General features: G+C 34.9%; 1 long non-coding RNA gene across 4 annotated transcripts in view; it reads left to right on the top strand.

Annotated features, from left to right (window-relative positions):
* The window catches only part of LOC140690924 (uncharacterized), a 35,499-nt gene that overhangs the window by 5,309 nt on the left and 16,064 nt on the right, over positions 1 to 14,126 (top strand). Inside the window, exon 2 of one of the 4 annotated variants that reach the window (XR_012066287.1) lies at positions 4,547 to 4,589. The exons of the other annotated variants lie outside the window; for them this stretch is intronic. This is a non-coding gene — a long non-coding RNA (uncharacterized lncRNA). The remainder of the gene's footprint in view (positions 1 to 4,546; positions 4,590 to 14,126) is intronic. 4 annotated transcript variants of the gene reach the window in all.

Raw genomic sequence — 14,126 nt, 5'->3', positions numbered from 1 at the left:
CAGTTACGCCACATCTGCGTCAACACACTTCAGCCATTCTGGTGGATATGTTGTAGAATCTCATTGTCGTTTAATTTGCATTCCCCTGAAGACTCATGGTGATGAGCACTGTTTCATGTGCTTCTTGGTCATTGTACATCTTTTGTGAAGTTTCTGTTTAAATCTTTTGCTCATTTTAAATTTGGTTCTTTTTAATATTGAGTCATAACTGTTCTCTATATATTCTAGATGTAAGTCCTTTCTCAGATACACTTGTGAGTAGTTTCTCTCGGTAGCTTGCCTTTTCATTTTCTTAATAGTATATATTTCAAAGAGCAGAAATTTTAAATTCTGAGTAAGTCTAAGTTATTTTTTCTTTTATGATTTATGCTTTTTGTGTCCTCCTAAGAAATCTTTGCCAACCTCAAAGTCACAAAGATCTTATTTTATAATGTTTTCTTCTAGAAGTTTAAAAATTTTACCTTTTACATCTAGGTCTGTGATTGATTTCAAAGGAATTTTTTCCTCAATTTTTTTATTGTGGTAAAATACATGTAGTTTATCATCTTAAACATTTTTAATTTTTAATTTCGTAATGTTACACATCGATCTCCATATCTCTTTTCATCTTGTTAAACTCTGTACTCATTAATAACTCTCCATTCCCAAACTCTGCGGCGCCTGGCAGCCACCATTCTATTTTCTATGTGATTTTTAAAAAATTATTTATTGAAGTATACTTGATTTACAACGTTAGTTTCAGGTGTCTAGTGAAGTGACTGAATTATACATATATATACATGTATATTTTTTCATTTCAGATTCTTTTTCATTATATGTTATTACAAAAAATTGAATATAGTTCCCTGTGCTTTACAGTAGGTCTTTGTTGATTTTATGTCGAGTAGTATGTGTCTGCTAATTTCCAACTCCTAATTTATCCCTCTTTGCCCTTTCCCCTTTAGTAACTATGTTTTTTTTCTGTGTTTGTGAGTCTGTTTTTGGCTTGTAAATAGAATTTGTATTTTTTTTAATATTTTTTAGATTCCACATATAAGTGATACATATTTGCTTTTCTCTGTCTGATTTACTTCACTTAATATGATAATCTCTAGGTCCATCCATGTTGTTGTAAATGGCATTATTTCATTCTTTTTTATGGCTGAGTAATACTCCAGTGTATTGTGTATATGTGCCACATCTTCTCTATTCAGTTGTCTGTTGATGGACTTTTAGGTTGTTTCCATGTCTTGGCTATTGTAAATAGTGCTGCTGTGAACACTGGGGTGCACGTATCTTTTTGAATTACGTTCCCCTCTGAATACATGCCCAGGAGTGGGATTGTTGGATCATATGGTAAGTCTATTTTTAGTTTTTTTGAGAAATATCCATGCTATTTTCATAACGGCTGCACCAAACTACATTCCCACCAGCAGTGTAGGAGGGTTCCCTTTTCTCCACACCTTCTCCAGCATTTATTGTTAGTGGACTTTTGAATGATCGCCATTCTTACTGGTATGAGGTGGTAACCTCTCATTGTAGTTTTGATTTGCATTTCTCTGATAATTAGTGATGTTGAGCATTTTTTCATGTTTGTATTGGCCATTTGTATGTCTTCATTGGAGAATTGCTTGTTTAGATCTTCTTCCCATTTTTGGATTGGGTTGTTTGTTTATTATTAAGTTGTATGAGCTGTTTATATATTCTGGAAATTAAGCCCTTGTCAGTCTCATCTTTTGCAAATATTTTCTCCCATTCCATAGGTTGTCTTTTTGTTTTGTTTATGGTTTTCTTTGCAAAAGCTTTTAAGTTTAATTTGGCCCCATTTGTTTATTTTTGCTTTTATTTCTATTGTCTGGGTAGACTGCCCTAGGAGAACATTGCTAAGATTTATGTCAGATAATGTTTTGACTATGTTTTCTTCTAAGAGTTTAAGTCTCTAAGCCATTTTGAGTTTATTTTTGTGTATGGTGTGAGGGATTATTCTAACTTCATTGATTTACATGCAGCTGTCCAATTATCCCAACACCACTTGCTGTAGAGACTCTCTCTATTCTATTGTATGTTCTTGCCTCCTTTGTCAAAGATTAATTGACCAAAAGATTGTGGGTTTATTTCTGGGCTCTCTTGTTCTGTTCTAATGATCCACATGTCTGTTTTTGTACTAATTCATGCTTTTAGAGTCCTAAGAAACCTTTTCCTACCCCAAAGTTGCAAAGATTTGTCTCTTACTTTTTCTTCTTTGAAGTTTTTAATTTTAGCTGTTTTCTGTAGGTCTTCCATCCCTTTCAGGTAAATTTTGTCTGTGATGTGAGGTAAGGGTTGACATTCTTTTTTTTTATAGTTGCATATTCAGTTGTTTCTGTTTTCTCTATATATTTATTAAATAACATCTTTGATTATTACAATTTTATAGTAAGTCTTGAAATCAACCTTCCATCTTTGTTTTTTTCCAAAATTATTTTGGGCATCAATTTCTATGTAAAATTTGCGAAGAGCTTGCCAGTTTCTATGAAAACAAGCCTGCTGAGTGAGTGGGATTGGATTAATTAATCAATCTGGGGAGAAGTGATGTTTTAACAATACAGTTGATCCTTGAACAATACAGGCGTTAGGGGCACCAGTCCTCTGCACAGTTAAAAATCCATGTGTAACTCATAGTTAGCCCTTCAACCACATGGTTCCTTTGACTGTGCAGTTCCTCTGTATTTATAGTTCTGCTTCCACAGACTCAATCAACCAGGGGATCGTGGAGTAATGTAGTATTTGCTGTTGGAAAAAATCTGCTTATGAGTGGACCCACACAGTTCAAATTCTAGTGCTTATAGGGAGTTTTTATTTTGTTTTGTTTTGTTTTGTTTTGTTTAATCCAAAATTTATAGTTGTTCTGCATGGAGTTGTTATTCCAATAGTAGTTACTCGGCCATGATTCAAAGCAAAATGTCTGGGTTCTTTTTAATGCATGAGTTTTATAGACGCTCATCTGAAGAGAGCAGTCCCATATGAGCCCTTGTGAGTCGCTATTTTTGGACATGAATTATATGACAAGCAAAAGTAACATTAGCCATAGCTTTACCCCAGGGTTTGGTTGTTAGATTTGACAGTGGTAACAGAACCAGGAACCCTTTATTAGAGTTAGTTAGATGAGTTTATCAGTTCAGGTCAAAGTATTACTCCAAAACGTCTGTAATGAGTACACTGCAAACTTTTAGGGTGAGTAGTTTCAGAAAGTTCTAAATTTCATGTTCTTGTAGAGACCAGTAAGGGAAAAGCCCATTTCATGTGGCCAGTGAATGTTAAATCACTCTGATAAACAGCTTCAGTCCTTGTAAATGATTCAAAAATAATATATGATTTAGAGGAGTGATGGATTAGGGTATGCCCAAGGAAAAGAAAATTGCTATGATATGAGGAAGTTCAAGACACATAACCATCTGTGACTTGATGGAGAGGGATGTAACATAAAGATGTATGATGCCATTTGTAAAACTAATTTCTCTTTCCATTTAATCTCTTGTTGCCTAAGAAAATGCAGCTAGTAATTAAGATACCATTTTGGTCTTGCTTGTAAATGCTGTTGCCTTCATTAAATTTCACACTTGTGAAAAGGAGCTATTAAGAGACAGCCTAAGGTAACACTTTTGGATAGCTAACTTTGTTAAAAATACGTTTTCCAAATTTCTTGCAATAAAATGTAATTGCATTTTCTGTTTTTACTTGTGTAGAGTCTTCTCACATATTATCTATTAGAAGAAGGCGTGATGCTCGAGGGAATATATGTTAAACCCAAGTAGTACAGTGACTTTTGGGTTCTCCTTTATTTACCATTAATAATAAAGTTTTCTGTTTCTCTGATTTTTCTTAATTCACTTCTCATAAGGCTAAGCAATGGCAGGGGAGAAATTCCAGAATATATACTATTTTAAAACACTCAAATTTTAAAAGATTTGTCATTAAATTAAAGTGGTTAAAGAAGCAATCAGTAAGTAATCATTGAGCCTGTACTGAAATATCAGAGTAGCTTGATGGCACATCTATAAAATTAAAGGCAAAACAGGATGGGGGAAAGAAAAGAAAGGAAAAAAAAAACCCTATATTATCTTTTACTGTTGATAATACTACAATCATAGCCAATGGAAACATGTTCTATCTTTTCAAAATGGGTACATAATAAAATTGTTGCTGCTGTGTGTATGAACAGTGGACTAGTATGACATGTTTTTATAGTTTCACGTGTTACAATTTTTTCCATTGGAATTCTTAGTCTTCAGTTGATTGTGGTGGTGTTACATGAATATACGTTTATGACTGTAACCCAAAAAAAGTGAAAGTTATTTCATGTAAATTATACCGCAACAAACCTTAATTTAAAAACAATCAAAAACCACACTATGTTATCATTTCTTATCAGCTTAGCAAAAAAAATCTAAAAATTTTACTATTGGAGATGCTGAGGAGAAACAGGCACTCTCGTGCCAAACTGGGTGTAGTGCAGAATGGTACAGCCTTTATGAGGGGGAGTTTGCATACATGCATTTATCCATTGACCCAGTGGTTCCGTTTCCAGGAGTCTACATTTTTGCTGCTTAGGTCCCGCCTCATCACACAAGGTAAGACACTGCTGTTGCTAGTTGCTTGTGCATGCCATGGAGCTTTTGTTTAATGCGTATACATGCAAATAGAATTTAATTTTCCTCCTTTCATACAGATTTATGCTTCATTTACACTGTTGCATACTTTATTTGCTTCACATAAGGTAGCTCAGAGAGCTTTACATATCAGTACAAAAAGGGCAGCCTCTTTATGGGGTTTGGGGGGTTTTGTTTTTAAAAAGTTTTTTTTATTAACATGTTTAGAATATATCCCATTGGGTACATAATTTATTGTGTAACTACTCTCCTTCTGGTGGACATTAAGTTATTTTTTTAACCTGTCTTTCACTGTTAAGAACAATGCTGCAAGGCAAAACCATTTCATATATGTGCAATATATTTGTAGGATAAATTCTCAGAATGAGAATTGCTTGGTAAAATGAAAGATATATGTTTATTTTTGAAGAGTATTAACAAATTGCCATCAGTAGGGATTGTGCCAATTTATACTCTTACCACTGATGTATGAGAATGTTATTTCCTCTCAGCCTTGCCAACAAAATTTGTTACCAAGCTTTGAGATTTTTATCAAAATGATCTTATTTTAGTTTTATCCTTTGGTTGGTTTTCTATTAAGTTGCTGGTCTTACATATTAGAAAGATTAAATCCTTTGTAATATGAGTTACAAATATTTTCCCCACTTTGTCAGTTGTACTTTGCTTTTGGTGGATTTCCCCCCCCCCATTATAGAAGTTTTTTATTTTTATGATGTTAAATTCCTCTCATAGTTTGTGGATTTTTTTTTAATGAGACCACATGCTCTTTTTTTTTTTGAGAGGAAATGGGATGATTAACTTATTTCTAGTTTACTTTGTTTTATTTTTTTTCTTTTAGTTTTATTGAGTTATAATCGACATATAGCACTGTGTAAGTTTAAGGTGTACAGCCTGATGACTTACACATATTGCAAAATGACGACCACAGTAAGTTTAGTTAACATCCATCATGATATATAGATACCCCCCCCAAAAAAGAAAGAAAAAATGTTTTTTCTTCCTTGTGATAAAAAGTTTAGGATCTATTCTTTTAGCAACTTTCAAATATACCAGACGGCAATGTTAATTATATCATCGTGTTGTGCATTACATCCCCAGTACTTATTTATCTTACAAAGTTTGAAACTTTTCCTTCATCCATCTTCATCCAGTACTCCTACCCACTACCCTTCACCTCTGGTAACCACAAATCTGATCTCTTTTTCTATGAGTTTGCCTTTTTGTTTGGGGTTTTTGTTTTGGTTTGGTTTTTTAGATACCATATGTAAGTGAGATCATACAATATTTGTCTTTCTCTGTGTGACTATATATGTATGGGTTTCTTTCTGGACTCTTGATTCTGTCCCATTGGCCTGTGTATCTATTTTTATGCCAGTACTGTACTGTTTTGGTTATTATAGCTTTATAATATAGCTTGAAGTCAGGAAGTGTGATGCCTCCTGCTTTGTTCTTCTTTCTCAGGGTTGCTTTGACTATTTGGGGTCTTTTGGAGGTTCCATATAAATTTTAGGATTTTTTTTTCCACTTGAAAAAATGCCATTGAGATCTTGATGGGATTGAATTGAATCTATAGATGGCTTTAGGTAGTATGGACATTTAATATTATTAATTCTTCCAGTCCATGAACACAGGATCGCTCTCCCTTTTTTTTGGGGGGGGGGGGGAGTCAGTTTGTGGATTTCAAGTTCAGTTAAGGCCTTTCCCAGACTAAAGTTACTAAAGAAATTTGCTGTATTTCCTTCTAGTGTCATTTTTCATTTTTGACATTTGACTCCTTGATTCATAAGAATATATCCTGGTGTATAGTGTTCTTATTTTTTTAAATAGTGAGTTGTCCTCACAATTTATTGAATAGTCTGTTTTCCTCCTAGTGATTTGAGAGACCACCTTTACCACATATTAACTTTTCAAATATTAAGTCTATTTCTTTTCTTTCAGTTTTGTTTCATTGGTCTGCCTGTTACATGTTAGAACCACTCTTATTGAGGCTTTTACTATTTTGTGTGACTTGTCCTGTTATTTGTTTGATTTTAAATATATATGTATATGTATTTTTTCCTCTCAGAGTTTTTATGCCTTTTGTATTTCCAAATGAACTTTAAAGTCATCCTATCTAGTTGGACAATAACAAAACCCTCTAAAACAAAACTCAGTACTAGCTAGAAGCTTATTTTCTTTATATTAAAACTGTCTTAGTTGTATAAATTGACATCAAGAAAACTTGGATTTTCTTCCTAAGCAAAACATAGCATACCATACACTTTGAATACTAGAATTTTGGGCTTTACATTTGAAGGATTAAAATACTCAAAATAACATTCAATAAATTTTTTTTAACTGAAGATTGTGACAACCCTGCATCAAGTCTGTTAGCACCTTTTTTCCAACAGCATTTACTCACATTATGTCTCTATGTCACGTTTTGATAATTCTTGCAATATTTCAAACTTTTCCCACATTATATTTGTTATGGTGATCTGCGATCAGTGATCTTTGATGTTACTGTTGCAAAAAGATAACGATCCTCTGAAAGCTTGTATGGTTACATTTTTTAGCACTTAAGTATTTTAAATTAAGGTATGAGCTTTTTTTAAAGAAATAATGCTATTGCACACTTAGTAGACTACAATATACTGTAAACGTAACTTTTTATGTGCTAGGGAAGGAAAAATTAGCATGACTCTTGCAATGTTTGCTTTACTTTGAGGGTCTGGAACTGAACCTGCAATATCTCCAAGGTGTGCTTATATTTGTAAATCATAATTGAAAACAGGTTTCTATCTAGAATATATACAATATTCCTACAGCTCAGTAATAAAAAGACAACCCAAATGAAAAGTGGGCAGAGGATCTCAAACATTTCTCCAAGGGATATACTAATGCCAATAAGCATGTGGAAAGATGTTCCGTATCATCAGCCATCAGGGAAATGCAAATCAAAACCATGAAGCTACTTCATACCCACTAGGTTGGCTGTACTCAAAATGACAGGTAATAGCAAGTGGTGGTGAAGACGTGGAGAAATGGAAACCTCATATACTTGGTTGGAATGTAAAATGGTGCAGCCAATTTGATACTTCATATGAGCTATGGAGGCTGGGCCAGTGAATCGATTAGAGTTTCTCAAGTTAAGAAATTTAGAATATCCTGGATATTTCCTTAAGTCATGCTGAATGTTTCTATTGGCAAAGTATTCTATGATGGTAGTGCTCTGAGAGGGGAATTCTAAGCTTGCTTATTTGGAAAATTAAAAGTTGGGAAATCTTTATCTATTAACCATATTCTAATCCTGATGAATTAAAATGTTTACTTTCATGATATTATTTAAAGATTAATTTTCAGAAAATGAGAGGTGAAGATACTATTCACTGGCATTTTGCCCTTTAAAACAACTTTTTAGTACATGATTAGCAAGATTTTGGAGCTGTGGTAATTGGATGTCTTTCAGGGAAATAAACCATTAAAGTTTATGAGTCATGGTAACAGAAAGCCCTCTCAGTTCCACCATTTCCCTTTATCAGTTCATTCGACAATAAACATAAAATCCTCTGCCTGGAGTTTAGAGCACAGCAAGGGAGAGAGGGAAAAGCCAGAACAGAAAATCCAGAAAGTAGTAAGTAGGAAATGTTCAGTAACCTTTTGATCCTCGAGCTCATGACAGATGTCCAGTGCTTAGTGCCCTGCTGGGACCAGCAGGCTTTGGCCATGGTGAGACTCCCTCTCAGTGGTTTAGCAACCAGTCTGTGGTCTCAAGGATTCAGGGACTCCCCAGATATATCTTCTGGAAGTCATCTCAAAGCCTTCTTAGTCATTAAAAAAAAGATCCTGATGATAACAGGTAGCAGCAACATTAACAGCTCTAGCCCTTTGTGTGGAGGGGGCCCCTGATCATGCCCTGATGCCTGGGCAGCTGGTGGAAGTCCCAAGAAGGAGCAGGGTGTGGGCCACAGGCCAGGTCTCTGAGCACAGAGATTGGATGCCACTTGGCGCTAGTGTAGACTCAAAGAGTGCTGTGCTGTGCTTGCTGTTCCGTACCATCCCTACTTAGAGGAGCCCCGGGGAGGACGCTGTGTGAATGATCACAAACCACAATAAAACCCTCTAGTGTATGTAATTCACTTACTTTTCCTCCTCTGCCCTCCTCATTACTTGACTCTTATTTTTGTTTTTATGGATTTTATTCTATGTTTTTATTTAGAGCTTCTCAAAATCATTTTGGAAGTTGAAAAATACATATATATGCATTTCTCAATGCATATTGTAACAAGAATATCCAAGTTGACATACATAGAAAAACAGGATTTTCATGATTTATGGAAAGCACTATGCAAATCTCATTGCATGTGGGTTTTCTTTCAAAAGAATTCTTTGATTACAGATTTTCAAAGAAAAAAGCCATTGTTTGCAACTTATTCTTCAAAAAGAATCTGCTAAATGCCAGATTTTTTTTTTGTGGTGAGAAAGATGTATCAAAAACATTTCCTTCTGTAGAAATCTAAGAATTCTGTGATTTCTAAAAGTTTGAAAAGTCACATATATGCAGTTCTGTATGTGTCAGGATCTGTGTGGGAATAGGGGAAAGTGGGCTGGGAATTGGGATGATCTCAGAAAGCAATCTGGCATCTACTCCATTAGCTGTGACATCTTTGGCATCTTTAGAACCCTGTACACATAACCACTTTTACTGATTTTTTTTAAAAAGATAATATCAAAGTAACCATTCTTTAGCCTACACAGTCAGCCTAAAGGAATTTTTCACTTCTCAAGCAGTTGTTTTTGCCCAAAGGTTAGGAAAGAAACAACTCTACCCTGTAACCTCTGAGAGAAAACTTTAAACTCCATAGTGCTCTGTTGTCTCATCCTGTACACTCAGCCAACGTGTGTGTGTGACTCCTGATCAAAAATACAGTTCTTGTTGGTAAGCTAATTTTTGTTGATGGCTATCTATAGCTGTCTACAGCGATGTGGCAGATAGCCTATATAATTATGACAAGTCAGTGCTGGTTGATAAAAGCCATCCCACCCAGCTTTTCAGAATGTATTAGAGCTTTATCAGTTACTCAGATCTAGACTAATTATCAGCTAGGTCACATTCCAGGTGAAGTTGATGGCCTTGCTACACTGTCAGAATCAGCTAAAAGTTTGGAAATTGTCATTTGCAATTACCTGCACAGAACTTCCTTATGAGTACATTTTTCAGAAAACCAGTGGTGGGCTAAAATAAAACTATTTCGGCAATGTTTTTATTTTAACCACTTTGGATGAAAAATTTTCAACTTAGATTGGCAACTTTTTTGATATAAAAGTTTCACACTTAAAGGCAAATAGAATAACAGTGAAAACCCATGTATCTACCATCTATCCTAGGAAATAAAACATTATAAATACAATTGAAACTGCTGATGTGTTCCTCCCAGAGTATATTGTCTCCTCCATACCTGCCCTGTAAATCTGTTGTTATAATTCCCATGCATATCTGTAATAGATTACTTTTATTCACTATGTTGATGAGATTTATCCATGTTTGTATAGCTCTAGTTCATTCTTTTTCATTGCAGTACATTTCATAAATTCTCTTCTTACTGAGTATTTAAGTTGATTTTAACATTTTGCTGTAATAATGAGTGATGGACATTCCAGTAGGTGTCTTCTCGGACACATGTATGAGTTTCTCTAGAATATGTATTTCAGAGTTAAATTGCTAAGTCATAGAGTATAAATATCTTTCATAGATAACAAATTACTTTCCAAATGTTTATACAGTTCACAAGCCAGTCGTGTTGTGGAAAATCTTTCAGTTTGAATTTGTCTGATGTTTCCTCCTGATTAGATTCAGTTTATGCATCTTTGGCAGGAATATCACAGAAGTAGTGCTGTGATCCTCTCAAAGCATCCATTGAGCACCTTTATTATAAAATGGCACATAATTCCAATTTGAAGGCTTAGGAGCAAACATAAGGTGAGCTGATGTATGTTTTAAAATGGTTGCTGTGGCTGCCATAGGGAGAGCAGGCTGAAGGGAAGAGGGGTGGGAGCCAGTCAGCGGGCGACAGAGACGAGAGAGCCAACAGGTTTGCACTGGACCATGTAGCACATGAGAGAGAGGAGGAGGCTGAGTGTGGCTGCACTGGTTTTGTCCTGAACAACTGGATGTAGTTGCCATTTTCAGAGACGTAGAAGATGTGAGAAGGAAGAAGACAGGGGAGAAAAATTAGGTTGATGATTTTTTTTTAACTGTATCCATATTGATGTATGACACACAGAAAAGTACACAAGTCGTAATTGTACAATGTGAAGTATTTTTACCAAATGAAACTATCCAGGTAAGCCAGTACCAGTCTTCCACCACAGAGTGAACAATATCTGAACTCTTAACACCATAAAATTGTTTTGCTAGTTATTGAACTTTATATAAGTGGAAACATATGGTATACTGTCTGGCTTCCTTAGCTCAGCATTCTATTTGAAATATTCATGTTGTTACATGTGGTTGCCATGGAGTATTCAGTTGTATGATATACCACCATTAATGTATTCATTCTGTAGTTGATAGTCCCATTTATCAAACTGCTTTTTAACAGTTAACTACTTTTTATATCTTGTTTAAGAAACATTTGCCTACCTTAAGGTTGTTGAGATAATCTCTTGTGTTTTCTTCTAAATATTTTCCCTAGATTTTCTGCCTTTTACATAAAATCTCCCAAAACTTGATTTTTGTTCATGGTAGGTAGAGGTCAAGATCATTTTTGAAAAATATTATATCTAACAGAAACCAGCTCCATTTATTGAAAAGTCTGTTCTCTCTCCACTGCACTACAGTGTCGTCTTTGTCATAAATCAAGTGTGTAGGTCTATTTCTAGACTTTCTCTTGTGTTTCGTTCATCTGTTTGTCTATCCGTGCACCAGTCCCACTCTGTCTTAATTATTATAGCTTTATAACTGAGTTTAATTTCCGGCAATGGAACTTCTCAAGCTTTGTTCTTTTTCTAGACTGCCTTGGATGTTCTTGGTCCCTTTGCATTTCCGGATAAAATTTAGAATCAACTTGTTAATTTCTACACCCCCCCCAAAAAACTTCTGAGGCTTTGTATAAAATTTACACACAGTAAAATGTTTAAATTTTAAGAGTGCCATTTGATAAGTTTTGACAAATGTATTTATTCATGTAATCAACACTGCAGTCAAGATACAGAACCAGTTCCATCACCCTAGTTAGGTTCCCTCATGTCCCTTCTGGTTAATCCCCTTTTCCTCCCAGAGGCAATCGCTCTTGACCAAGACTATTCTAGGATTTTACATAAAGGGGATCATGAAGTATGAACTCTTTTATGTTTGACTCCTTTTTTTAATTTATTTTATTTTATTTATTTTTTTGGAGGGGGGAGGCAGTTAGGTTTACTTATTTACTTATTTTTAGAGAAGATGCTGGGAATTGAACCCAGGACCTTGTGTGTGCTAAGCATGTGCTCTGCCACTTGAGCTACATCCTCCCCCCGTGTTTGACTTCTTTTGCTCAGAGTGTTTCTATTACCGCTGCCTCCTTTACTACTTTGCATTGTTGTGTGGTATTCCATTGTATGACTGTACCATAACTCCTTTATCCGTCCGCCTGCTGATAGCCATTTGAGCTTTTCCCATTTGGGGGCTTCTATGAATAAAACAACTGGGACTTTCTTGTATGAGTCTCTTTATGGGCATTTGTTTTTGTTTCTCATGGGCAAATACTTAGACATAGGATTGGGTGGATGTGTATTAAGTTTTCGGAGAAACTGCCAGTTTTCCAAGTTGGTTGTATCATTTCACACTCCTCCCAACAAGGTGTGAGAGTCCTAGTGGTTCTGTATACTCACCAGCACTTGGTGTGGCCTGCCTCTAATTTAGTCATTCCAAAGGTGGGAAGTGTTTTTTCACTGTGATTTTCATTTGCATTCCCAGGTGACTAATGATTCTGAGCACATTTTCTTGTGCTTGTTGATCATTTGTGTATCTTCCATTGTGAAATTTCTGTTCAGTCTTTCGCCTTTATTTTATTGTTGAGTTGCAGGTGATATAGATACAGATATTCATTCCAGAAACATAAATTCACTTCTTTCAGGTAAATTTATGAAAAAATATCATGAATAATTTCTTCTAGGCTGTGATATCTTTTAAAGAGCAGAAGGTTTTAATTTTGATCAATAACTTTTTCTTTTATGGTTAGTGCTTTTTGTGTCTTAAGAAGTCTTTGCCTGACTGAGGGTCAAAGAGATGTTTTCTTATGAATGAAGCTTTCTAATTTTAGCTTTTATGTCTGGGTTTATGATCCATCTTGAGTTTTGTAGGATGATTTGAGGTAATCATTGAGGTTTGATTTTTCTAAATGATACGTGGTTGCGTTAGTACGACATAGTGAGAATACCGTCTTTCCCCTGTTGAATTACCTTGGTACCCTTTATTGAAAATTGGTTGACCCTATATGTCTGGGCTCTTTTCTCTGCATGTATTTCTGGACTCTGCTCTGCCCACCAATCTGCATGTTTATTTGCCAAAACCACACAGTCTTATTTACTGTCGCTTTAAAGTAAATTTTGAAGGCAGCTTCATTTTTCAAATTTATTTTGACTCTTCTAGATTCTTTGTATTTCCAGATAAATTTTAACTTTAACTTGTCAGTTTCTAATAAAAAGTCTGCTAAGACTTTTTCGTTACAGTTATGTTGACTCTATAGGTAAGTTTGAGGAGAATTAACATCTTAACAATACTGAGTATTCTATCCGTGAACATAGTGTCTCTCTCAATTTATGTCTTCTTTAATTTTTCTCAGTATTTTGTCATTTTCAATGTAGAGATCTTACTTGCCTTTTGTTAAATTTATCCCTGAGGATTTTTTCCATTAACTTAATTGAAGTATAATCTACATATTATGAACTGTACCCATTTTAACTGTAGAAATCAGTTTTAATCAATTATTTTATATTTATTGATGTAATGGTAAACAGAATTGGTCTTAATTCTGTTTTCCAGTGTTTTTTCTAGTATATAGAAATGCAATTGTATTTACATTTGGTTGTGATGTCATTTACTTAAAATTCTTTATTCTTGAAGAGTGTCTGGCCTCTTATTTTTCCTTATAATGTTGGCTTAAGAGAACAGACCAGTCTACTATACATACAAATAAATTAGAATAAAATTTTGTATCCTCAGTCACACTAACCGTATTTTGGCTGCCCAGTGGCCACATGTGCCTAGTGGCTGATGTACTGGACAGCACAGACCATCCCTGCAGAAAGCTGTACGAAAAGCACTGTGTGGAGGGATGGGGGGACTGCCTTCTGGATTTACCTCATTGCTTTCTCCTGGTGCTGTGTAACTCATTCTAATAATCTCTGTATTTACAGTAAATTGAAAGTTATATATTTGAAAGCTTATTAATTAAGTGCAGGTTATACTTTTATTTCAAGACCACCTCAGAAGTGATGCTGTGTCCTTAGCCCTGGATTACAGAGAACTAAGAATTG

The sequence above is a fragment of the Vicugna pacos genome, chromosome 32, assembly GCF_048564905.1.
Source record: "Vicugna pacos chromosome 32, VicPac4, whole genome shotgun sequence".
NCBI lineage: Eukaryota > Metazoa > Chordata > Mammalia > Artiodactyla > Camelidae > Vicugna > Vicugna pacos.
The sequence above is the reverse complement of the archived record's forward strand: the minus strand, read 5'-3'. Positions and strand labels throughout refer to the sequence as shown.